The following is a 25,269-nucleotide window of genomic DNA, read 5'->3' as shown; positions in this document are numbered from 1 at the left end:
TTCCCCTCAGGTTTTTGAATGTCTGTACCTAGCCTGTGAAAATGTTAGGGTACAAGGAGAGAAAGATAGTAGTGGAACAGAGAGATATTGCATCACCAAAAGAAGGAGGAGAACACAGCAGTTCAGATCTTATACTAGACACAGAAACTAAAAGGAAGATAGTTTAGATTTATAGAACTAAGAAAATTCTGATGGGGGAAATAAAAACATTATTATAAAATATTATCCTATAGCGCTTACAAGACGCAGCTCTGACTGGGGCCCCATTGGGCTGAGCATTTACATCCATGCAGAACAGAGATAATCCCTGACCTGTGAAATTTATGATACAAAGAACATGTTTCCATTTGTATTCTGAAGAAAAGTTCCTTCTTTTTAGGTTTATTGGCAAATGGATGAATTACACCTGAGATTATATTTTTATATCTTCACATTTAATTCATTTTAAATTCAATAACAATTTTTTTTTTTAAGACTTTGTTGGTAACAGCTGGGCGACTCAGAAAATGTTGCAGTTTCTTGACATTTTGGTGACATTTAATACAGTAAATTGTTCTTATGTTTATCTTCAGTTGAAGTTTAACATCTGAGGTATGAAGAATCAAAATGACCTTTAAGACCTTTGTTTTGAACTACTTTTTCCTACAATAGTAGTGTTAGTGTGGTAACCATGATGGTTCAGGAATTATGTAAGAGGCAAGGATTTATTTGAATGATATCTTTTATTAGGCCAACTGCATAGTTGTGATAGAGTTAGATAAGCTTGTGAATAAAATATGTTCTTCTTTAGGTCTGAAGACAAAAAAACCCCAACTATTGGCTCTAGGTGCATTAATGACCATACATCATACTTCCTGCCCAATTTTGCATATGCTTGTTTAAAATGTTAGAGTTTGGGGTCTTATAATACAAAGAACAACCAGATGAAATATATTCCATGTCATTAAAATGACTTCTCCTATGTAAGGAAAGACATTTTAAGATATTTATTGAGCTGCTTCCATTAAAAAAAAATCATAAAGGTTAAGTACAAGGATTTAAGGCAGGCACACATAAAGGCCCAATTGTTCTAGCAAATCCCCCTGAGCCCTAGATACAGCTAAAGAAATTTATGCAGAACTATCTTCATTCCTAAAGAAAAGCTCACCTGTTTTATTTACCATGTAATAAGTCACCTAAGATAATAGACTTTTGTAGTTGATCAGATGCTATCAAATACATAATGTACTACTTTTGGGTCATATTGTTGATGTTTTGCAGATATGATATTTCAGGTCACCTTAGCTTTTATATAAAAACACACTGTGCTATGTGAACCTAAACCTACAATGTAATGTAGTAGAAGAGTTGGCCAGAAGATAAGAGAAACATTTAATTGAAATGAGTGTTCATTGCTATTTAGTATCCTGATAGGAAGTGAAATGGTAATATGGTAAAAAGATTAATAGCACTGCTTTTGAAATTATAGTAAGTGCAGTTATTACAAATATTATTTTGGTATATCTATCAAAAATGTTGCCATGAACAAAAATTCTCATAAAATTATCTGTGGCCTAAGACAAAATTATTTTGAAAAAAATAAGAGGAAATCTTTGCAATTTCCTAAATTGTGATACAGCAGCATTTCCTCAAGATATCACACCTAAGAAAATTATTTTAATCTTTGTACTGAGTTAATTCAGCATGCTAGAAAATTACTCATAACTCACAGTAGCAATTAACACTTTATCTGCATTGTGATTAGGAAGAATATTCTGATTTGTTTTTTTGTTTGTTTTTTTTTTTTGTTACCATATTCCTATTTCTGTTCCTATCAGGACACTAAATGACAATGAACACCTATTTCAGTTAAATGTTTCTTTCTGGCCAACTCTTCCACTTTTTCACATTGTAGCTTTAGGTTCAAACAACACAGTGTGTTTTGTCAGAAACTGAAATGTTTTGCTGAAACACATTTGCTTCAACTAGTTTTTGCATAGAGGGTTCTAACAGAATTCTACCTGATTTTGTGCTAAGTTACCTGGTAGTCAGCTTGGGAGCCTTAAGATCTAGAGATCATGGGTGCTTGTACATGTGATGGGTTTTAGTCCTTAGGGTTGCATTCAATGCCCCTAAATTGAAACAGTGAGTTTTTAAATGAAATGGTGTGTTTTATTTTTCCATCACTGTATATACATTATTGCCCTGGCAGCCACAGGAGTGTGCTGAAGGCAGAAGTGACAAGGGGTCTGATCCTTTTTTATTTTTTGGCAGAGTCTGCCTGCCTGTCCCATGGCTGGAGTGGGGCATTAATATGTGCCATTAATCTGGGTATGCCACCAGCACACCCAGCCACCCTCCTGCCACCTCCCGGGCTGACCCAGGGGGTAAACCAGCCCAATCCCAGGCAGCTTCAGGCATCCTTCCAGCTGCAGGGGCCTGCTGAGGACATAAGCGATGAGGGGCCCAATTCTTTATTTTTTTTTTCCTGTGGAGCCTGCCCACCTCTCCAGGGGGCAAGCTGACTAATGGCTACAATGTTCCAAGTTGCAACATTGCAAAGTCATTTAAAATTATGCAAATTAATTTAAACCCCCAAAATCACATATGTGTGACTCCATTAAGCCACAGAAAGGGAACTTTTCATCATATATACATCGTGACATCATCACATGTACAAGATTCCCATACCTCTAGGGAGGGGTTGATTTTTGGTGATGGCAGGACAGTGTGTGTCAACTTGGGTCTGAGGCAGATTTATTTTGAATTCTCTCTCTGGATACTCTACCAAAGCTATTTTTTTCTAGGACTACTTTCTCTCCCCTTTCTGTGCCTATCAAGGCTTTGCTACAAAATGTGATGAGCTGCTGGATTTCCATTAGTATTTGTCTTAGACCTCTTTCTGTAGCACTAACTATTTTGCAGTTGAAGTAATTTAGGTCTAATATCTAGATTTATGACATTTTTCTTACTCTTTTAAATGCCTCTGAGTGGGTCCCTGATCACTTTCACACTGCCTTATTGTGTGTAAATTGTCTAACAAGTTCACTGGCCTCTTATAGTTCTTTGCAGAATCTGAAAAAAAAATGGTTGGCTATCTCTATAAATTCTTAGATTCCCTTCACATTAATTGATCTGTGTATTTCCTTAATACTTTCAGGGTTTAGCTGGAGTTCCTCAGAAGTCACAAGATGTCTTCAATTTCAGCTTGCCAGCATTCCACTTAATTTTTCACTTCTTCTGTCTGTTACAGTTTGATAACAGTTCCTCTTCCTTTGCCTCTGTTTCCAGACTAAGAATATCATTAATTACATTTTTATACCTGAAAGCCCATTTCTTCTATAATTCAGTTTATAACTTACAACCTTTGGGGCCAGGCTAAGACCCAAAGACATTTGTGCCCAGCAGTACCTGCCAAAAGGTATAGCAAAAAGATGGTAGGTGGCTAGATGGATTTAGGCCTAAATATCAAAATTGGATTGTGGCATATTGAACCAAATGAGCCAGGTTCCAATAGTGCCATCTATTTTATTCAATAATATTATAATTAAAATACAGAAACTGCAACATTTTCTGAATCACCAATGGGGAAATAAATTCAAGAGCAGAGGTCAGAACCCATGTTTTTCTCAATGTTTAATTCAGGACCTTGTCATACCTTACACTATAAGCCACACAGGTGTTTATCAGTGTTAATACTAGCTTGAGTTTGGAGTAGTCACACATTCAGGCCAACAGGGGCCTAGAGGATTGAAAGGTATGAATCCCACTCCCCCCTCCACCCCCACTCTAATTTTGGGCTTCCCTCCACCCCCTACTGCCTAGGGCTCCCCTGGTTCCCCCCTCCTAGGGCTTTCCCCCTGCCCCTCAGGGTTCCCTCCTGCCTTCTCCCACCCTCTGGGGCATTACTTATTTGTGGCTGCCTGAACTTTCTGCCCTGGAGAACAGGCAGGGAAGGATTAACCTGCGTTTCCCAGCCACCACTGTTGCTGGGCTGCTGCTCTTCTGGCCCAGAGAGTAGCAGCATCAGTGGCAACCAGGCAAGAAAGTTAACCTTTCCCTGCCTGCTACCCCAGGATATACAGCACAGGTAGCCACAAATAAGCAGGGTGAGAGTGGAGGGGACAATAAGCAGAGATCTAAACCAGCAGTGGGTGGGATGTTTACACTAAAGTGTAGTCTAGGGTGACTACACCTCAGTGTAACACGAGCTGGGTAGAACAGATCAGAGATAATCCTGTCCTGGAGTGGTGTAACTTTGAGCCACATAACAAGTGTTTAAAACCAGTTTCAGATATTAATGTATGGACATTCCAGGTGATAAGAGCTCTAAGAGTTATGATAATTACTGTGTAACAAGACCCTCAGTTATCCTGAAGATTATCTCACCATTACAACATTGCTGATCTATTGCTTTTCCAGTTTCAACAGGTGCAGTGGTGCTTCATTATTACAGGCTTCCCAATTTCTTTTTCCATAGCTCCAACCAGGGCTAATGCATTGCAGCAATCATGTGCTGCTCATAAATGTCTTTTTCTGACTTCAGCTTGCCCTCTGGCAGGTAAGTTCTTTGAAATATGTGGTTATACTCTGTTCTAATGCTGAACAAGGGCCAGATTGACAATTCTTTCTCCACTCTCATATTGAAGATATTCTGGGGTTGCAATTCTATTAACTACATAACTTGTCATTACCCTGCTATCCAGAAGAGGGCAGTGTCCCGGCATGTCAACCATTATGAATTATTAGTGATAACATCTTTTATTTTTGGCCAACGTATACCCATTAGTCCCATGATGATTTGACTACACATCACCAGCATTAGTCACATTCCTCTACTCTAATATAACTGTTTAACAATGTTGCTGGGATTATATTGCAGTTTAGATCAAATTGGTCTGGTAGGAAATTTTCAAATATAGCAGCAAAATAAGGAGGTCAGTTTCTGTGGTGTATGTGTATGTTGAGTCCTGGGCCTACTAGAATTGCACTATAGACATCCTTCTCTTTGTTGAAAGTCTTGATTCTTTGTTGTAGGATGGGTGGGTGGGGCTGGGGCCAGGGCCAAAATCACTGGGCAGTGACAGTGTAGGACTGGGGCCTGGAGCATAGTTGTGATCCACTCCCCACACATCCCTACCCATGGATCCCCTGCCCATTGCAGGGACATATGGGGAGAAGATTGTGGCTCTGCCCTGGGTCCCAGACCCATGATGTCACTGCCCTGAAATCCTGGCCCTGGCCCCAGCTCTACACACCTACCCATCCCACTCCTGGATGCCATTGCCTGCCCACCCACAGCCCCATCCCGTCTGCCCCGCTAAGCACACCCTGCCCATTTGTATAATGTAATTTTTTTTTGTTAAAAGCATACAGTAAGGCTAGGTACAGATTTCTGGGGAGGCTTTTTTTATGGTGAAGTTAGATTACATTAAAATGGCCACCTGATCTAACTTAGTTCACCCAGGTGCAGACCCTACACTTAGATCCCTAGTTAGCTCAATTTAAGTATGAACTGTACATAAGTTCAGGAAGGCTAGATAAATCTAAAAATGGCCAACCCAATCTAAATTAACAGTACCTCAGGGGCTATCTAACTTGGATTGAATCTGGTGAAATCAATCTAACTGAACTTTTGTTCAGTTCCCAGTACACCCTGAGGCTAGGAAAGTCCAGCTGCTGGCCTCAGCCCTATGGCTCCATTTTTTCTACCTTCTCCTGGCACTGGGATACTATTAGCCCTCTGACCCCTCCTTCTATTCCCAGATGGACAGGCCACAACAACAGACTAGCCAGCCCCCACAAGCCCGCCAAACTCCGATTCTGCAAGCTGCTCCCGGTGCTAGGATCTGATAAAATTAAGTTGGGATGGGGGAGAGGTAGGCAGAATTGGGAGGGATTGTTTGTCTGGGCATGGCGGGGTCAGGGGCCTAAAAATAGCCCCTGGTCTGGCAAGGAGAGCATCCTCATCCTTTGAAAATTCCCATTGAATTGCTAGCCACTCTGCCCCTCCCTCTGACCCAATTTACTTCAGTTAGGCTCTTGGGACTGGTGAACACCAGTAAAACTGGCTCCAGCAGTGGGTTGTGGGATCGAGGGCAGTTCAGTGGCAATGGGAAGATCCAGGGAAGCTTGATGGGCTTGGAGAGCCTCTCTATCCTGCCACCCCCATGATCCTCCCCAAGCCCCCACACACTCAGCTAGACTTCCTGATCCCCTCAACCCCTCCTGGACTCCACTAAGTTGCCCTGAAGATCCCACTAGCTGCCTCAACTCCACCCCCCACCCCAGCCTCCCTGCAGCCACCCCAAGCTCCCTACCCCCCATAGACCCCACTTGTCCTCCTGACCACCCAAGCCACATTGCTAGCCCCCATATCCTGACTTACTTTATAGCAGGTCACCATTTTTGAAATTGATCTAACCTCCCCTACACTCCCCAAATGTCTGTACATACCCTAAGATTATCCATTCTAACAATCTGCACAAAATTAAAACAGAACATAGTATATGGATACCAAAAAAGATTAATCAAGCAGTAAACAGTAAAATAAAAAGTGGAATTCCATTTGATTTTTGGCCCTTAATCTTTGTGCAAATAATGCATATGCACCTAAGGATATAGGCCAGACTCTGACTTGTTAGAGAGAAGCCTGATTGTTTTCTCTTCATTAGCCAAGTATTTAAAATTTTCCGCTAATGGAGAGATGCATTGTTCTCTTATTTCTTCAGGGAACAACCAAAACTACAACAAGGGATTTAAGTCATCTACCTGATTCTTCCCACAAGATCAAATTCTGTCCGAATATGAGGTACGACAACACCTGCCCATGACAATTGCTCATCTTGTTAGAGTTAATTACACTAGTAATGATCTTGTTAGAGTGAATTACACTCTGAAACCATTTTACCAGAGACGGGTATGTTTGTAGGCCAAGGGAGGACTTCATTAATATACAGAAATAAGAAGTGCAAGAATGTTTCACTGCCTGAATATCAGGCTGTATGGTGGCATCTTTAATTCTTAAGGTATGTCCTGTTTTAAATGTAGGGTAAATACTGGGTCAGTGACTCAATACATTTCCTAGGCCAATTGTCTGAAGGAGAATATAGATGTTATTTAAACACCCAAAGAATGGTTCATTTAGAAAAGGAGGAGCTTCAAAAATGCCCTTCTTAGAGTACCTAGTAGCCATAAAAGCTCTAATTTTCATTCAGTCATTTAAAACTTTTATTACTGCCATTTCAGAACACATTTTTTGCCCCCCCCCCACCCCCATTGTAGAATTAGCATGAAATAAAACCCATCCTGAAAAAAATAATTAGAGATCTTTGCTATTTTTGAGTGCACTATGGGTTCAGGATCTTATAGTACTGGTCCATACAAAAAAATGGACTCTAGATTTATACACCTTTAATTTTGCCAGAACAGCCCTTCTGCCATCTTATTATATAAGAATAACACCTGGCCCAAGGTTTGTTTCGCTAACACTTACATTTTATGCTGATTGTTCTAGCTCTATTAAAATAGATACCAAGGTATTTAAAATGAAGACACTGTCTCTAATGTCTTTTCCTGTAAAAAAACAAATTTGTTTCCTGTTTTTATTCCCCCAAAACAATACCTTGGATTTAGCTATGCTGATTTCCAAGCTAGTTGAAGAACAAGACTGCTGAAAAGCATCTAATAACCTTCGGAGGCCTATTTATGATTGTGACATTAATAATGCATCATCTGTATAAACCAAGACAAGAATAGGTTCATTGGATTGATTTCCTGCTGACAACCCTTTTAGGTCAGTCAAGAATACATTTTAAAAATAGCGGAGCAGGTAAGCATCCTTGCCATACCTGTGTCTTATTTGGGAAACCATCAATCCCATAATGCACCCTAGATGCTTTATTTGAATAGTACATAATTATTAATAAGACAGCTTTGTCCATTGATATTATTGCCAGTTTCTCCCTTAATTTTAAAATCTATGGAGTCAAAAGGTCCCTTTAAATTTATGAAGGCTACATACAAATGAATTTTTCTTTTTACAAATATATATGCTAAATAGTGAAACATGAAGCAATGGTCAATACAGTAATAGTCTTATCTGAAACTGGTCTGCTCTTCTCCCAAAGCGCTATTGTCAGCAATCTCTCTCTGAAGATTAAAAAGTCTCCAAAATATTTTGGCTGGGATACACATTAGACTAATAGGGTGGTATGACACAGAATCTCTCTTATTACTACCTTTAAAGATTTGCAGTAACATATTTTCATTCCAATAACCTGAGTACATGCTTTCTAAAATAAGTATATTAAAAAAATTGGTCAAAATTGGATGCCATCAGTCAATGAATTCCTTAAAAATTTATGGGGAAGAAAAATCAAGGTTGGGAGCCTTTACATTTCTCAAGAAGAACATATATGATTTTACTTGGGATTCAGAAGTTAGATAATGATCAGATCAGGGCTTAACAGATAAAACAGAATAATGAGTTATGAGAGAAATGCATTGCTCTATTAAAAATATGTTCCTGGGCCTTGCTGAACAGAAGCAAGCTGTCCTCTAGCAGTAATGTCATGCGTACTCTAATCAGAAAAAGATGTAGGGAGGGGGCCATAGCTAATTTAGGGCCTCCAAATTTATTTAATTGTTTTTATGAAATGATCCAGCTTAGAAATAAATAGTCTGTCCCCCATTTGTATTTCTTCAAGCAGGCAATTTTTATGTATATAGCAGAAACACATGGGGAAAATAAAAAACAGAAGTTATAAGAAATAAAACAAGGAAATGTTAACCTCCTGTTCATTCTGCCGGATCAAAAATCACAGAAAAATGGGCAGGGTATGCTCAGATTAAACAATAACTGATTAATTATAAAGACAAAGGGGTCTGGTAGAAAAATATAGTCTATTTTTTCCTGCATACAGGTCATAGGATTTTCCAGAATTAATTTGTTTTTTAATCAGAACATATATATATTTTAGGGGGGGTGGGGATGATTCAGATCTTAACTAAATAGTAGTTCCAGTTATGGAGAATACAACATTATCTTTGGTAAATTGTACCAATAGTTAATTACCCTGACAAGTAAAAGATCATCACAAATTTCCCAGGAGACCACTTGTTGAGACCCTAAGGTGTGTATAGTCTTTTTGAGTACCACCCTGAAGCCAGCAGATGTAAGCCAACTGGAGTGGGTGAGTCTCTGGTTTCTTGGACTCTGACACACAGGGTTTTGGCTTCTGGACCCTCTAATTATTTGTGGCTTCTGATATCCATTCCTGGACAGGGACTTTAACTCTTTGAGGGGATGGAGAGCACCTGAAGTCACAAGCAGCAAAGCAGACAACTTTTTAAAACAATAAGCCCAAGGTGTCTCTGTCTGAAAAAACAGTTCCAGCTGTTCTCAGCCAAGTGTCTCAGGCTGCTCTTGTCCTGCATTTCACAAAATCAAGTTGACCAGTCCTCAAAATCATTCCTATAGCTTTTCTCTAAAACCTTTTCAATTCCCTTCTTGAATTATGGACATCAGAACTGGATCCAGTATTCTAACAGTGATCACACAAGTGCCAACTAAACAAGTAAAAATGAAAAAAAAGAATATCACCACATATAAAAATCACGTTAGTTCTTTTGGTCACAGAATTATACAGCAGCCTCACATTCACCATGGTATTCACCATGCCTTTTTAAGTCACCGCTTCCCACGGCTCAGCTCCTCCATCCTTCAAAGCACACCCTACACTCTATTTCTGGATTTGTGATTTTACATTAGTGGTATTGTTTGCTTCAAAAGGGATACATACCCAACGGATAGAAAAATCTTGTATCCAGAGATTTCTGGAATGGCAGCTTTTCAGACTTTCCTCAAACATCTCACATTTTATCTTTATAAAAGACATTTTTTAGTTCTGATTCAATGTATATATTTTTGTCCATATTATTTATTTCACATTTCTTATATTTTGCCAGACACCAGAGTTGACCTTTTCAAAGAAATATCCACTGAACACTTGTGAATGTCACAAGCTGCGCTCAACTATTAGATATAAAATATAAAGATATAACATATTTTTAAAAATGTGAACATGTCAAAGCTTGAGAGATTTCAGTTAGTGGTCATTACTCGTGACCATTTCTAACAAACATCTTTCTTATTCCAGTACTTTCCTTTCACACACATTTTTAGTGATGCTTACCATCTTCACCTGCCAAATTAAAAAATCACCACCAAACACAGATTTTTTCAGTTTCACTGAAGGCTTTTCATATTTTTAAAATCCATATTATAATAACTTATTATTTCATGAATTTACAGATATCTGCAATATAAGAAGTCATTTCTGCAGTATAAGAAGTCATTTACCAAATGCAATGGTCACCCTAAAACAGAATCTATGAATGTGCTACGTATGGAGTAAGTCTTTTTAGACTTGAGGCATCCCTTGAAAATTGCCAACTCAATTGTTTCCAGTTGTTGGGGGTTTTTTTGCCAACAAAAAAATAATAAGGCAATTCTTCTGAAAGAACCCAAAGTTCAAAATATGTTTACACTTTGGATTCCTATTTGAAATCTCTGGGTTTATCTTGTGGATCAAGTTTGTACACCTAACAGTGTTAACATTGTGTGGCTTGAAAGGATATCATGACATCCCACGATGATGCAGCAGTGAGAATCACTGATATAGGGGAATCAGGAGACCTATTTACCAAGGTATAAAGAAATAGCTCTGTTTCATCAGATGCAAACCATAGTAACTGATACATAGGTTTGAACAGACATTGACTTTGTATTGTCATTTTTTTTTCTTATGGCAGCACAAGTTGAGAGTAAACAGACATCCTAGCCCTTTGTCACTTTCCAAGTATCTGAAAATGTTGCCACCAAAGGTAGGCACAGTTTGTGTGACAAAGGGTCAAGGGTCCTGCTACATGTTCAAATTAAAGTTGGATAAAAAACAGATATAGAGTTGTTACACATTTTTAAGTACTAACTTTGTAGCTGGTTGGCTCTTTTATAGCTGAATAGCCATGTTTTCATAGATTCACAGATGCTAGGTTCAGAAGGGCCTCAACAAATCATCGAGTCTGAACACCCATCTAGGCAGGAAAGAGTGCTGGGATCAGATGACCCCAGGTAGCTGCCTATCCACCCTTCTCTTAACACCCCCCAAGGTAGGGGAGAGCACCACGCCCCTTGGAAGCCCATTCCAAATTTTGGCCACCCTTACGGTGAAGAAGTTTTTCCTGAGATCTAGCCTAAATCTGCTCTCTGTCAGTTTGTGACCATTGTTCCTTGTTACCCCAAGAGGCGCCCTGGTGAACAGAGCATCTCCGATCCCTTGCTTCATCCTACTAATGAATTTGTAGGCGGCCACAAGATCACCTCTTAGTCTTCTTTTGCAGAGGCAGAAGGGGTCCAGGTCCCTCAGTCTCTCCTCATAGGGCTTGTCCTGTAAGCCCCTAACCATACAAGTGGCCCTCCTCTGGACCCTCTCGAGTCTATCAACATCCTCTTGAAGTACAGCACCCAAAACTGGACTCAGTACTCCAACTGTGGTCTGACCAATGCCGCATAGACGGGAAGTATCACCTCCTTGGATCTATTTGTCATGCATCTGCTGATGCATGATAAAGTACAGTTAGCTTTGCTGATTATTACGTCACATTGACGACTCATGTTCATCTTGGAGTCCACTATGACTCCAAGATCCCTTTTCACTTCTGTGCTGTGAGAGGGGCACTTCCCAGTCAGTAGGTGTGCTGGATATCTTTGCACCCTAGGTGTAGCACTCTGCACTCGTCCTTGTTTTACTGCACTTGCTTTACAGTCTGCTAATTACTTTGCACTTCTGGCTAGTTTTACTTTACACATGTGACTGGACTAAATGTGATTAACCAGGTAGTTGCCTAATATATGTAACACATAACAGGGGCCTAAGATAACATCATTTTCTAGCCAATGTTATCCTTTAAGTGGTGCTCATATTTATATGGATCTTAAAGGAGATTTATCCAGAATGTCCATGTGTTATTCTGAAGAAAAACAAACTTAATGCAAAGGTTTAACTGGTGTGAAAGGCAAATTTGGATCTAGTTATTATAAGGCCATCTTAAATTTTAATCTTTTAGTGATGTGAAATAAATAGTCATCATAAATGGCAATGAACCCAATTTTTAGACTATGACCTTCAGATTGTTTTAAAAGAGATTGGTTTTTGTGGGTGAATTGAGGCTAATCCTGAACCAGCAGCCAAAGAACCCAATGTCTACTGAAGAGGGAGAATCAAAAGGCAGTTCCATTTTCAATTCTTTGTTCTTCCCTTTCTCAATTTTTTAAAAAAATGCATTTAACCTTGAGAAGGTTTTATGACTACAGTTATTTTTTATTATTTCCAGGCAGTTTGGCACACATTTTCTTTTAATAATTTTTTACTTTATCAGTAATTTTAGCAACTGAAATTAAGTTCCTGACTACTATCTTTTGAGTTTCATTTCAGGTCTGTAAATATAAAGCAGGCTTGGCTAATAGCTGTTCAAAACATGGCATAATAATAAAAAAATCCTTTCTTGATTAATTTATCAAGGATAGATCTTTGCATGGTGTTTCTTAGTTTATTTGGCATTAATCCAAAGTACTGCAGATAACATGAGAATATCTTGGGCTGCAGAGCAAGTACATAAATTCAAATTAACAGAAAAAGAAGGCAAAAATATTCAGATATTGAAAATATATGGCAACAGATGATGTAGCTGTAGCTGTTGAGATAATAAATACTAGAGACATTTCTTGTTCTTTCATTGTCTCCAAATGTCAGCTGCTAAACAAGCTAAGGAAAATCAATAATAAATTAAAGTTATTTGCAAACACTAATAAATATTCCTTGTTCCCTTCTTAACTTATCTGCAAGGGTCCAAAATAATAAATAAAATAAAGCCCATTTAGTTGTTCCACTTGGCCACCACTCAGAGGAAAGCAGGTAGAAAGATTAAAAAGGTCACTGGAGATGTTTTTTCATTAAGCTATCTATCCATCCTTTCTTTGTTTTCTTGATAGCGTTCCAATTTTTGTTCTCACATACTACATGGTAGCTTATGTCCAATTAGAGTATTAACATTTATCGAGAAACAGCTCTGGAAGTAGAAAACTGTTTGCACAGAGTACAATACAGAGTACAGTATAAATAAATGTAGTTACAAAATATAGTAATACTCTACCTTACTTCACTATAGGCCATTGCCATGTTCAAAAAAGCAGCTGGGATATATTGCAGGCAACAAATCCTAGTCATATCTAATGACTTTCATAATTTTTATTTTTATTTTTTGGGTGGGGAGGATAATAGGAAAATAACATGAAAGTATATATTCATTATTTGTTTCATTTAGAGGACAAGGAGGGAAATACCATATTTACTTGAAACAAAGAGGGAAATACCATATTTATTTGAAACAAAGATTAATTTCCTCCCTCCCCATTCAATGTGTGGGGGTCAGCCCCTCATCTTAGATTTGAGTACCAGTTGGGGAGGTGGGGAGCATCAGCTGCAACTCCAAGTCTGGGGACAGTCAAAGCAACAGTCACTGTCCACATAATCTCTGTTCTCCCCTGACCTTTTCTCCACACTGCCCTCCCCCACCACCACCATTGCTGCTTACCTTCCCCTTGCAACTCTGGCTCTAGCTGGGGCCCTACTCTGGCCAGGGATAGAGAGCATGGAGCACAGAGCATGTGCTGCCTCTGCAGGCTGCCACTTCCAAACCAGCTCCCTCTCACAGGCCACAAATCTTTGTCCTCCTAAAATCCCAGGCAACCTCATTTTACTGTCACTGCCAATCCCTGTCCCCAGTGGGAATAGAGAGCAGCAAATTCTTCAGCAAGGGGACTTTTTTTCATTACTGGCACCCAGTTATTTTTGCCTCACTTGTGTCGGGACTTAGGGCAGCCGGCCAGCAGCTCTCCCTGACTCCCACCCGGGCAGATAAGGGTCCGGGGCCTTAGAAGGCCATTAGGCAGGTACTTGTGACCCTTGGAGTGGAATTAATTAGGCGGACGCTTATCGGTTGTAAAGCAAGATTATTTATTCACGCTGTCAAGGTGGTGAATAGCGGCGGTCAGAGATATTTGGTTAGTTATAGCTTAAGGTTTGTAGGTCATAGGTTGGTCTGTATAAGAGTTTTTTGGTTGGGCAGATAAACGGAGAAAAAAATCGGGCCGGCAGGTCGTTGATTTATGTCTGATAAGGTCGAGACGGGGGAGACTGACAAGCGATCAATTTGTCAGTTATTTTTACGCATATGTTTAGAGGTTTTTTTAGGTGTGTGTGTGGAGGTCTCCCATTTTTTATGGAAGTGAAGACGGGTTTTATTTGTGTAATAGCCAATTTTTTTTTGTCACGTCATAAATTTAATTAGAATCGCCAATTATCTAGCGGTTTTTGTTAGGGTGTTATCATAGGGTTATTCCCTGTTTTTTTTGGACCAGTTATAATGATTTATGTACAGCACAGAAGACTAAGTTTTATCTCTGTTAGTGTCGCAGTTATAAATTTCTTTTTGACATGCGCAGCAAAAAAGCGGTTATTATCATTATTGTTAACCCTTAGTTAACCTAGTGTAGAAAAAACTGTTTTGAATGGTTTTACTTGTTTGCGGCATGGGCACTACTTAATTGGGTTGTGACAACTTGAAGGTGATGTCTGGGATCCCCAGCCCCTCAAAATATTATAACAGATGTGGATTGTTTTCCTTTATTACTTCTATTGAGCAGTGCTTTATTCTTTCATTAAATTCTCTCAAAAGGCAAATAATTTCCCCAGGATTTCCCCAGGTGTTCACCAGGATCTGGGAGAATATCTGTTCACCAGAGCACCCCAAGGGATGACAAGATCGAACGGTCACAAACTCCTTTACGACTGATTCAGGCTGGATATAAGGAAGAACTTCTTTACTGTCCAAGCTCCCAAGGTTTGGAATAGACTGCTGCCAGAGGTGGTTCAAGCACCTACTTTGAATGCCTTTAAGAAGCATTTGGATGTTTATCTTGCTGGGATCCTATGATCCCTGCTGACTTCCTGACCCTGGGGCAGGGGGCTGAACTCGATGACCCTCCGGGGGTCCCTTCCAGCCCAAATGTCTATGAAATCTAGGAAATTTACTTTTTTTAGGTCTCTCTATTTCTTAGAATAGCTGTTAGACATAGAATTGTCAGCCTACTTAATCATGCCTCCACAGGTAGTTAGAGATGCCAGTACCCAGGAGCTGAGTGGACTAAGCAGCAGGGCAAAGCTTCTTGCTTGCTTCTCACTCTGGGGTCTCTGGTGTGTGTACACCCAGGGGGAGCAGCTAGCAACTGCTCCTTCCCTCTGCTACTGGTCTAAGGAGGGGTAGGAACAGCTCCCCCCTCACTGGAGAACACAGTCTCCAAAAGGTATATGAGCCTTTTCCCTTGGTTCCACTACTCCTAATCCCTAGGAGGAGTTAATTCATAGGAATATTAATTCTGGGTGAAACTTTTCCAGGAGTGACTTTTAACTGGTTGGAGTCAGGTTATTTTTCTTCCTGGAACTGCCATTTTCAGTCATGAAAAACAGTGCAAATGCTTGTACGCACGTGCCTTCTATTGGGAAAATGTTAATTCTCCTATTAGAAATGGAACATCTGTATTTGGCCTTCATTGTTTTGAATCTCTGATTTTGTAGGCAAGAATTTTCTGATAAGTCAAGAGGAAAAATATGTATCTAGACTTTCAAGAACAGCTTAGCATATTGATGGCAGAATTGTTAAAAGATTATCAATCCAACCATGACTTACTAAACTTAATTGGGAATTGTGTTAGTATTAAAAGAAAAATTCTCACAAGTTTACTACCAGATTTTAGAGACTGATAACATATATCGGAACTAAGCAAAGTGCTTTGTGTGCCAGTTTCACAAAACACTGTATAAATCATTCAACTGCCAATATTTTCTAAATATCACCACACAGATATACTCTTAATATAAAGGCAAATCTAGTGATGAATGAGAAAACTGTTTAATAACTATGGGTAAATGTTAGCCATTTTCTAGTAAATGCTGGGTGCATCTACATGTTCATTAATGCACCTTCGCTACTGTGCATTAAGTTTAGTACCTCTAATATGAGATACTACAAAAAGGTGCATTAGCCCATGCTAATGCACAGTAGCAAAGGTGAATGTTGTTTTTTTTTGTGATGCTTAATGTTCAGTAGACTATTTCTGCTGCACATAAACATTTTTTTTTGCCATGATGCACTAATGTGCAGCAGAATAGGCTACTGTACATTATGGTGTCTTGTGTAGACGCACCCGCTGTGGCTGTTTTGATGTACTGCACTCTGTTACTGACCTGAAATACTTCTGCCATTTGAAATAGTTCCTAAGAGATCTGAGGAGAATGAAGGACTAGATTTTTTTTTGCCCCAGCCTTTGTGGCATCATTTAGCTTCCCACATAACTGAGGAAAACTGTTACCTTTCATTTTTTATAGTTTGTTCCCCCCCCCCTCTTTATGCTAAGGTGAATAATGACACCATAAGTACGAGAATGGAGAACATATCTGTAGGGATTTATATTTGTAATTTTTTTTGTATCTTTTTATGATTACTCATGCTTTTCTTTGCATGGCTCAAGGCTTAATGAAAACATTTTATATACAACATAAGAGAAAACAATAAACTATTTAACAATTATATGGCTGAATGTGTTTATTCTTGTTTACATAAATAATTATCTAGATTCATTGCACTGTTCACCTGCACATCTAATACATCAGACAATCTGCTTTTGCTACCATTATCAGTAAAACTCAATAAGTACCATAAGATTGTTAGTAATATGCAAAAAAGAAAATGGCAGGATACTGAAGAATTATGAGCACCAGAGCAAGAAAGTTCTTCCTCATATAGCACATGTTAGTAGCAGTAGGTTTGAAGATTTATCTACATTATTATATATTTATTATAACTGGTAGGTATCACACATTCATTGTGCAATTTTTATATGTGCTATGCAGGATGCCTATGAAAACAAGCATTATGTTTAGATAAAAATATATTGCCTTCTTATATATTACATTAGTACATCCATAACAAATGTAAGATACATACAATTTCAACTCTGTTTAGGAATCAGTTTGATGCTGGAAACATGCAATGACTGAAGCTTCCCCAAATGCAAGTATTTAAAAACAAGTAATGGAAGGCTGTTCAAACAGTATGAGGTAAGCACTGGTTTGAAACCAGGTTTGTTTAATCTATTGAGATACATGAGTATCTCAATAGATTAAACAATATACTCATGATATACATGAGTATATTGAAATACATGAGTTTTACTTGCAGTTGTGAATGATGGTAACCTCTGCTGATTAATTCAGAATCCCCGAATGCTAACATTCAAATGTATTGTCTTTTTTGCTAGTCATATTTGTGACAATTTTTCATTGCCCTTACATTCCATTAAAATTGCCCCACACTTTCATGGTCATGCTTGGCACAGCACTTGACTTAACTGATTTGGCTTGTAAAATGTATTTAATAAATCATATATTCAGACAAAAGTTATAGGTTTTATACAAATATATATGAATTCATACGAGCATTTTAACTTAACATGCTTACCTGGATCATTGGCATTAAGTATGAAGCTTATGAATGTTTATAAATCAAGTCTTTCTGCCAGAGAACATCTGTTAGACAGAGAACCAAGAATATGGCAAAGTCACATCTGCAATATGAAGGCTCAGGGCAGACATTCAAAAAGCCAAAGCATGAATTGATTCAATCTTTTCAGGCTAGTCTAACTTGGCTAGGTTGAACTGGTTTGTAACAGCACAGACATTCTGGACTGAGGAACTGTGAGCATATGCCTGGCTCTGTCCCCTTCCAAGCCCCGGTGCTGCCATGCGTAGTCTGCAGCAGCTCTGCCCACCCCACAGGAGGGCCCCCCTGCCAGGAAGGGGTTCACACTCCCTGAGACTATGACAGGGGCTGCTGCCCCCCTTTAAGGGGCCTGCCCCCTCACTGATTCAGCGGCTGGATGGGGGTATGGCCAGACACCAGCCAGCAGGGTTCCTTAGGTAGGGGCAAGGGATAGGGGTTATTCCCCCTCCATCCAGTTGGGGTGGGTAGACCTGGCTGCAGTACCCTGGGGTTAGGGGGGAATAACCTGCCTCCCTACCCCCTCTGCCTCAGGGGCCATGCTGGCCTGTCCCTGGAGCAATGAGGGGGGAGTGCCCAGAAGATCGGGTTTGGGTCCCTGCTGGTGGGACAAAGAAGGAGGAATTAAACCCCTATCTAGCCAGACCCCCACCCCTGCCTGTCCCTACTCTGACTGGGGAGAGAGGAGCAGGGCCAGCCCTGCTTCAGTGGAGTACAGAGCCCAGCCCAGCGAGCAGTCCTGGATGCTGGGGGACTCTTGTTTAAGTTAAACCAGGAAGGGGTCTGGGACAGACATTGTTTAAACTGGTTTGAGCCAAATCAGTTAAGTCTGATACTACATTCAACAAGTTTTATCTCAAACCATTTTCAGCCATTTTGAAAGTGGTTTATGTGCACTGAATGTCTGTTCTGTTACATGTTTAAGCCAGTTCCTAATCATTTAAACCAGTTTTATGTGCAATCTGTTCCTAGCCTAAATGCCTTGATACACGTGCAAGTAATTTATCTAAATGTGGATTCAACTGCATCCAATCTAGATACATGCTGATGTCTGGGAGGGTGATATACGTTCATTTGGTCATGTGTGTTATGTACCTCATAGTACTACTGGATAGCTCTTACACACCATGATGTTTTTTACAGAGTAGATTCATGTACTTTGAATTCTCATGCTTCGGGTGGCACTGTTCTAGATAGAAAATATATCTACTTAATTTTAATTTAGCTTTAATTACTTAGCTTTAATTTAAATACTCCCAAAGCTTAAATATTTAACCTTCAATAAATAAATGAATATTAAAAGCTTAAGTATTTAAGATTTAACTAGTTAGCTTTAATAGCTTAGCTTTAATTAATAATATATATATATGTATGTATATAAAGTGAATTAAAGCTTTCCTCTCTGTAAAGAATAACATTTATTTGCTTACTATTTTGACCCTGGTTTCTTCTTTGCATGGGGGGGGGGGGGGGAAGAGGTGCAGTTGAGGAGTTAAATTCCACCATTCGTTGTGGTCTAGGGGCTACTTGACTTCACAATAATAGCAATTACCAAGTTGATTGCTCACTAATTGCTCGTACCTGCTAGGCTTCCTGTTCCTATGCATTTGCTTGTGAAATTTAAAGTCTGTGAGGGCATTTTTATTTTGGCTATAAGCCTGTATTTCTAATTAACATAAAGGTAAAATTGTGGGTTAGCATAAAGGTAAATTTTAACAGGGTATAATGCACAGGACCATAAATTCTCAGCTACCTCCTCACTGTTACTTAGAAGCTCATTTTGGGGCTTAATTATGTCTATAAAATTCTTTGAAATCCCTTGTATTTTGCACTTCTGGGGCATGTCCAGACCAGTGCAGTCATGTGGTATGTGGCACTGCAAACATGTTTGTAGTGCCACATACTGCAGAGTCTGGTGTTCTCTACACTGCAAGGGCATACTGCCTGAGTGCACACTGAACCATTTTTTTCTCCATGAGTTTTTTTGATGCTTGGATATCCAGGGGTCAAAAAAAAAAAATGGCAGGAAAAAAAAAGTGCAGCTCACATTCAGGCAGCACATGCTGCTGAAAAGTGGAACCAGGCCACCCGGAGCTATGCTTCAGCTTCTGGCCAGGTTCTGCATGCAGAATTGCTATGGCTGTGGCCCCTGGAGGCCCCCAGAACTTCAGGTAAGGCTGCTGGGTCCAGCAGGGTACTGGCCCCAGTCTTCCCTACCCCATCCAGAGCAACTTACCGCATGCCAAAGTGCGCATGGTATGGGCTTTTCCCAGGGACAAGTAGCTTTGGTACAAGGTGTGCTGCTGCTAGTTGTCCAGAGGAAACCAAACATCTACGCACAATTGGACACGTCCCTGGAGGGCATGTCACTGCTCACCTTTATCCATTGAATCAGACTAGAAAACAATAGACATGAATTATACAGACATTCTGTATAACATAGGGACCGTGTAGGGGGAGTACAGGGGGGCACATGCCCCCCTAATATTGGCTGCTGCCCAAGCTGCCACCAGCTTCTGCAGGTGGTTGCTGCCCCCCCTTGCCACTGACATGGTCACCAGTGGCTGCGGGCAGTCTCTCCTTGCCCCTCACCACTGCCAAAAGTGCAGACGGTGGCTGAGGATGGTCCCCACTCACCACCCGCCACTTACCACCCCTGCCCCCTTCACTGCTGACACCACCATGGCTGCCTGTGGATGGTCCCTGTGCGGGCTGGGAGTGGTCTGAGGCTTTTCGGGGCACGCAGCGGGCTGTGGCCGGGAGCCCGCAATGGTAGGGCAGGTACTTTTGCACAACGGACTAGAATTAGGCACGGACTTGTAGCGGTTAACTAAAGATTGTTTTACTTACACCATAGGTGGTCGCGGTGCAGGCAGGGAAGAGGTTGGTGGTTGATCAGGCTGCCAAACTCCTCTGAGACACACACAAAGTTTCTATTACTCTGCCGCGCGCTCAGAGTCCCCACGAGATGGTTGTGGAGTCCTCTACAACTTGGGCGGAAACTGCTCTAACCTTTTATATGACTAGCAAGCCAATTGCTAGCCGCCACGTGGGAATAATTTAGAAACAGCCAATAGTGGGAAACAAATTTACATACAGGTGGCGGGAACTCCTTTGCACCGGGGTTTTCTCTCTGCAGCTGAGAATTGCACCGTGCAAAGAAAGCTCCATGTGGCGGGAAATAATTCTGCAGTGCCGAAGCGCACACACAATCATTGGGTCATGACTTCCCCCCTTGCTGAAGGCACAGCTGAATTATACTACATGCTTGTCACTCGGGCTACCAGTAGCTCTTACAACAGGTTGTTGAACTAAACGTGTAAACACAAAATCAGACAACATAATAAGTTCGTCCACCAGGGATCGAATCAAATAATAGCCGGCACAAACACATACACACGCAATTATATTCATAATAAAGAATTGAACTATCAGGGCTTCAGTGGGCGTCATGGCAAAGTCGCGCATCAAGCCCTCACTTCTTCGATGATTTTGTCCTTCTTGGGGCTTCTCTCCGCCACGCACTCTGAATTCCGGATCTGTGAAAAGAATTCTCTTAAAACAGTTATTTCACTAATATTACAAAATTCACATTGAACCGCATGGCAAGGCAGTCAATTAAACTCACTATCACTCCCCAAACATATAATACAGATGTTTGAACACAACTCCACTCTGGACAACTCTTTCTTGTACACTCAACAGGATGAAAGCATTGAGGATTCGTCATCCAGTTCTAAATAATGAAAACCTAACTCATATGCCAGTTGCCATTGGCCTGCGTCCCCTAAAATCCAAAGTTGCTGCCTATTGAGTCCAGAACGCTGAAGGAGAAATCCAAACATGAATCGCTCCTCTGGTGTTCTCTGTGGCAATGGTGGGAGATCGGATTCACGATGTCTTGCACCTTGAGCCTCGATTGGGTGTCGAAGTTCCCGATCGCTGGATATTCTTGGCTCCATCAGAATACACAGTCGTGACAACTGACAAAGAAGATTACTCACAGGTTGGTTAACCATCGGGTTAAGCAGAATGCGGAGGACAACGATGTTCTTTTGTCCATAAACTTCAAGACAACTATCTATGCTGTGAATGGTCACTGGAATGGTTCCAGGGTTTTGTAGATGACGGTGAGGCCATGGTCTTATTTGCTGGAGCGACATCAGGCCAAATGCACATGTTCTGGGGTTCCATGCACAGTATGAGACCCTGATGATCGCTAGCATAAGATGTTCCGCGCCGGTATGTTCTGGCCGTCCATCATGCCATGCGTGGGATTTCTGGCTTATCTGTCCTGCAACAAGCGCTGGAAGTGGAATAGGCCAGTGAACGTTAAACGTCACCATGTCAATATCAGTGACATGCCCTCTACTCCACGAAGCTTGTCTGATTAAGAAGCTTGCTTCTTCCAGGTTCAGCAGGTCAGACCCAAGTTCCACAACCAGACATCCCAACCATACAGCTAGAGTTTCCTGGGGTTGGATCCTTGATTCTCTACACAACTCCTGTAGTTTGGTTCTGGTGCGAGCGTAATAGGCAGTAGCGACTCGGCTGGTTGTTGCTTCAGGATGAACGGTTACTGCGGGAGTCAATGCTGTTATTGTTTCAGGCAGGAGGGGTGGATGCACTCCTCTGCTCGATTCTCCCTTCCGTCGGCAAGAAGGCGTGGTCGCTGGAAACAACGCTGCATCGGTGGGTGGGGTCGCCAGCCGAACTCTCGCGTGTCCCTCCGAAGCTCCACCCTTCTCTTCCGGTTCTTCCACGCAGCCTCCCTCTTCCTCAGCGCCATCTTGGAGTGGCATCTCAAGATTTTCTTTCACAGCCACCTCTTTGACCGCTTGAACGGCCATATGCAGCTGGGCTCTCAAACTTGCATTTTGCTGCATTAGATCAGTTACAGTATGGAAAGTTTGAACCAACATTTTCCCCTTGTCGTACCTCGGGGCTACCCTCTTATCTGCGGCACGTTCCTCCGTCTCCAGATCTTTGCAGAGCTCAGATGGAAGCTCGCGACCCCTCAATCTAGACGCCACCATAAAAGGGGTGAACCGGTTGATCGACACCGGTTCTTCACTCTCCCGAGCACATCTTAGGCAACGGGCACACTCCTGGGTGAGGGCCGGGTTGACTCTGGTGAGGGACACAGTCTCGAGAGGCCTAAAGAGGACCCACTCATCATTCATTATACACCCGAATGCTGCGGGGTGAAGATACACTTCCCTCTCTCTTGGGGCTCCGTCTTCGGAAGCTCCCTCTTCTCCCTTCAGCGAAAGATGTCCGCTGATAAACCTTTCACCCGTTCCGCCTGCCTGGTGGTAAGCGATATGCACCTCCAGTTCCATGATGTTTTCTATTTGGTGTTTTCCACTGCGCCAAGGGCAGTTCTTAACTAATTCTAGTTCCATCGTGCCTTCCCCGTATCCCATCCTCGTCGCCATGTGCGGGCCGGGAGCGGTCCGAGGCTTTCGGGGGCGCGCAGCGGGCTGTGGCCGGGAGCCCACAATGGTAGGGCAGGTACTTTTGCACAACGGACTAGAATTAGGCATGGACTCATAGCGGTTAATTAAAGATTGTTTTACTTACACCGTAGATGGTCGCGGTGCAAGCAGGAAAAACTTTCTTGAGTTGCAGTTACAGACAAACACACGTGGAGTTTGCTAGGCTCCACCAAAGACACACGAGCGGAGTTTGCTAAGCTCCACAAAACAAACACGACAGAGCTCTGGATACCCTTGACGAGCGCGCAAAAAACATAGATACGTCTTAAGAAGAATTTAGCGAATGAGACGGGAAGAGGTTGGTGGTTGATCAGGCTGCCGAACTCCTCTGAGACACACACAAAGTTTCTATTACTCTGCCGCGCGTTCAGAGTCCCCACGAGATGGTTGTGGAGTCCTCTACAACTTGGGCGGAAACTTCTCTAACCTTTTATACGACTAGCAAGCAAATCACTAGCCGCCACGTGGGAATAATTTAGAAACAGCCAATAGTGGGAAACAAATTTACATACGGGTGGCGGGAACTCCTTTGTACCAGGGTTTTTGCTCTTCAGCTGAGAATTGCACCGTGCAAAGAAAGCTCCATGTGGCGGGAAATAATTCTGCAGTGCCGAAGCGCGCACACAATCATTGGGTCATGACAGTCCCCACTTGGCTTGCTGCCTGGGTTGTCACTGTTCCCCCCAGCCTCCAGGGGCACGCAGTTCATGCTGTATACTTTTCTTTCTTTCAAAATATTAATTCCTCACATTGCACATGACACAAAACAGATTTAAGATAAAATTCCTTCACTATGATTGCTAATGCATCCAGCAACCTACATCATTTTAACCCCTCAAAAAACCCCAAAAAAACAAAAAAAAAAACCAGTCTTTTGCTACAACATAAAGGGTGCTCATTTTATGATTTTCTTTACAGAGCTAAAAGCTTTTGCTTTTTCTTATCTTAACACTTCCTTCACTGCCCCTAAGGTGGAGTCTGACTTTTTTTATTAGTATAATAGATGGAATTTTTGGCCCTCCTATTGCTAAGACCATGACAGTCTTGAATTGTATCTGTATGCATACTTGAATTTTTAGTGTTGGAACAGTTGGTAGTAACAGGACTGTCTTTATTTGGAGGATCTGAGTTTGTGGAACTTGCCATGATTCCCTGGCAGAGAACTAGCAGTTTAAATACACATCACATTCCAGCTTAAACTGGGCCTTTAAGCACACCTACCCCTCCGCCCCACCCTAACCCCATGCCAAGCTTGATTGCTTGGAGGATGAAAGGAAAACCTCCTAGAACAATGCATTGCACACCCCACTATTGTGTATCTCAAGCAGCTACTTTCAGTGTTGGCAGAAGATGATAGCTGAGTAGTTTATCTTAACAGTGACAGAGCTAGTGGACAGGATGCTGCTGTGCCCAGTCCCAATCAATCAGAGCTTGTGCTGGAGGTGATATCTTTTATTTGACCAACAAGATTTTTGCTAAAACAATTCTTTAATTGCAAGCTTTCAGGCACAAACAACCTTCATCAGTCATCAGAGAAAAGATACCCAGGAGAACTTTAACAATCTTTTTTCCAATACCTGATGAAGGGTGTTTGTGCCCAAAAGCTTGCAATTAAAGAATTTTTTTGGCAAAAATCTTGTTGGTCTAAAAAAAGATACCATGAGCACTGATTGCTAGGCATGTGTGCATAGGGAACTATTCAATTTGGATTCAGTGGATGCAGATGGCAGAGATTTGATTCAGAGATCCAGATAGCTTTCCTGATTCAATTTGGCCAAATCGCCTCGGCAGATTCAGAGATGATTTGGAGATTCGGCCATGTGACATGAGTTTTGCTTGTCAGCATCTTAAGGTGCAGTTTCCCAGAAATCCCTGCACATATCTCCTTTAAGATGGGCAGAATTTGTGGTCTCAGCAAGAGTTACCACCCCTGAAGTTTTCAGTCTGCTGTGGCTTAACACACACACATGACATGAGTTTTGCTCTCACGAACTTGAGGTGCAGTTTCCCAGAAACCCCTGCACCTACCAACTTGAAACATGGTAGACTTCATATCCTCAACATGGGCTACTATCCCTGCAAAATTCACCCAAATCAGCCAAAAAGTAACAAA

Source organism: Alligator mississippiensis, chromosome 4 (genome assembly GCF_030867095.1).
Source record: "Alligator mississippiensis isolate rAllMis1 chromosome 4, rAllMis1, whole genome shotgun sequence".
Classification (NCBI taxonomy): domain Eukaryota; kingdom Metazoa; phylum Chordata; order Crocodylia; family Alligatoridae; genus Alligator; species Alligator mississippiensis.
This window is presented reverse-complemented; position numbering follows the sequence as displayed.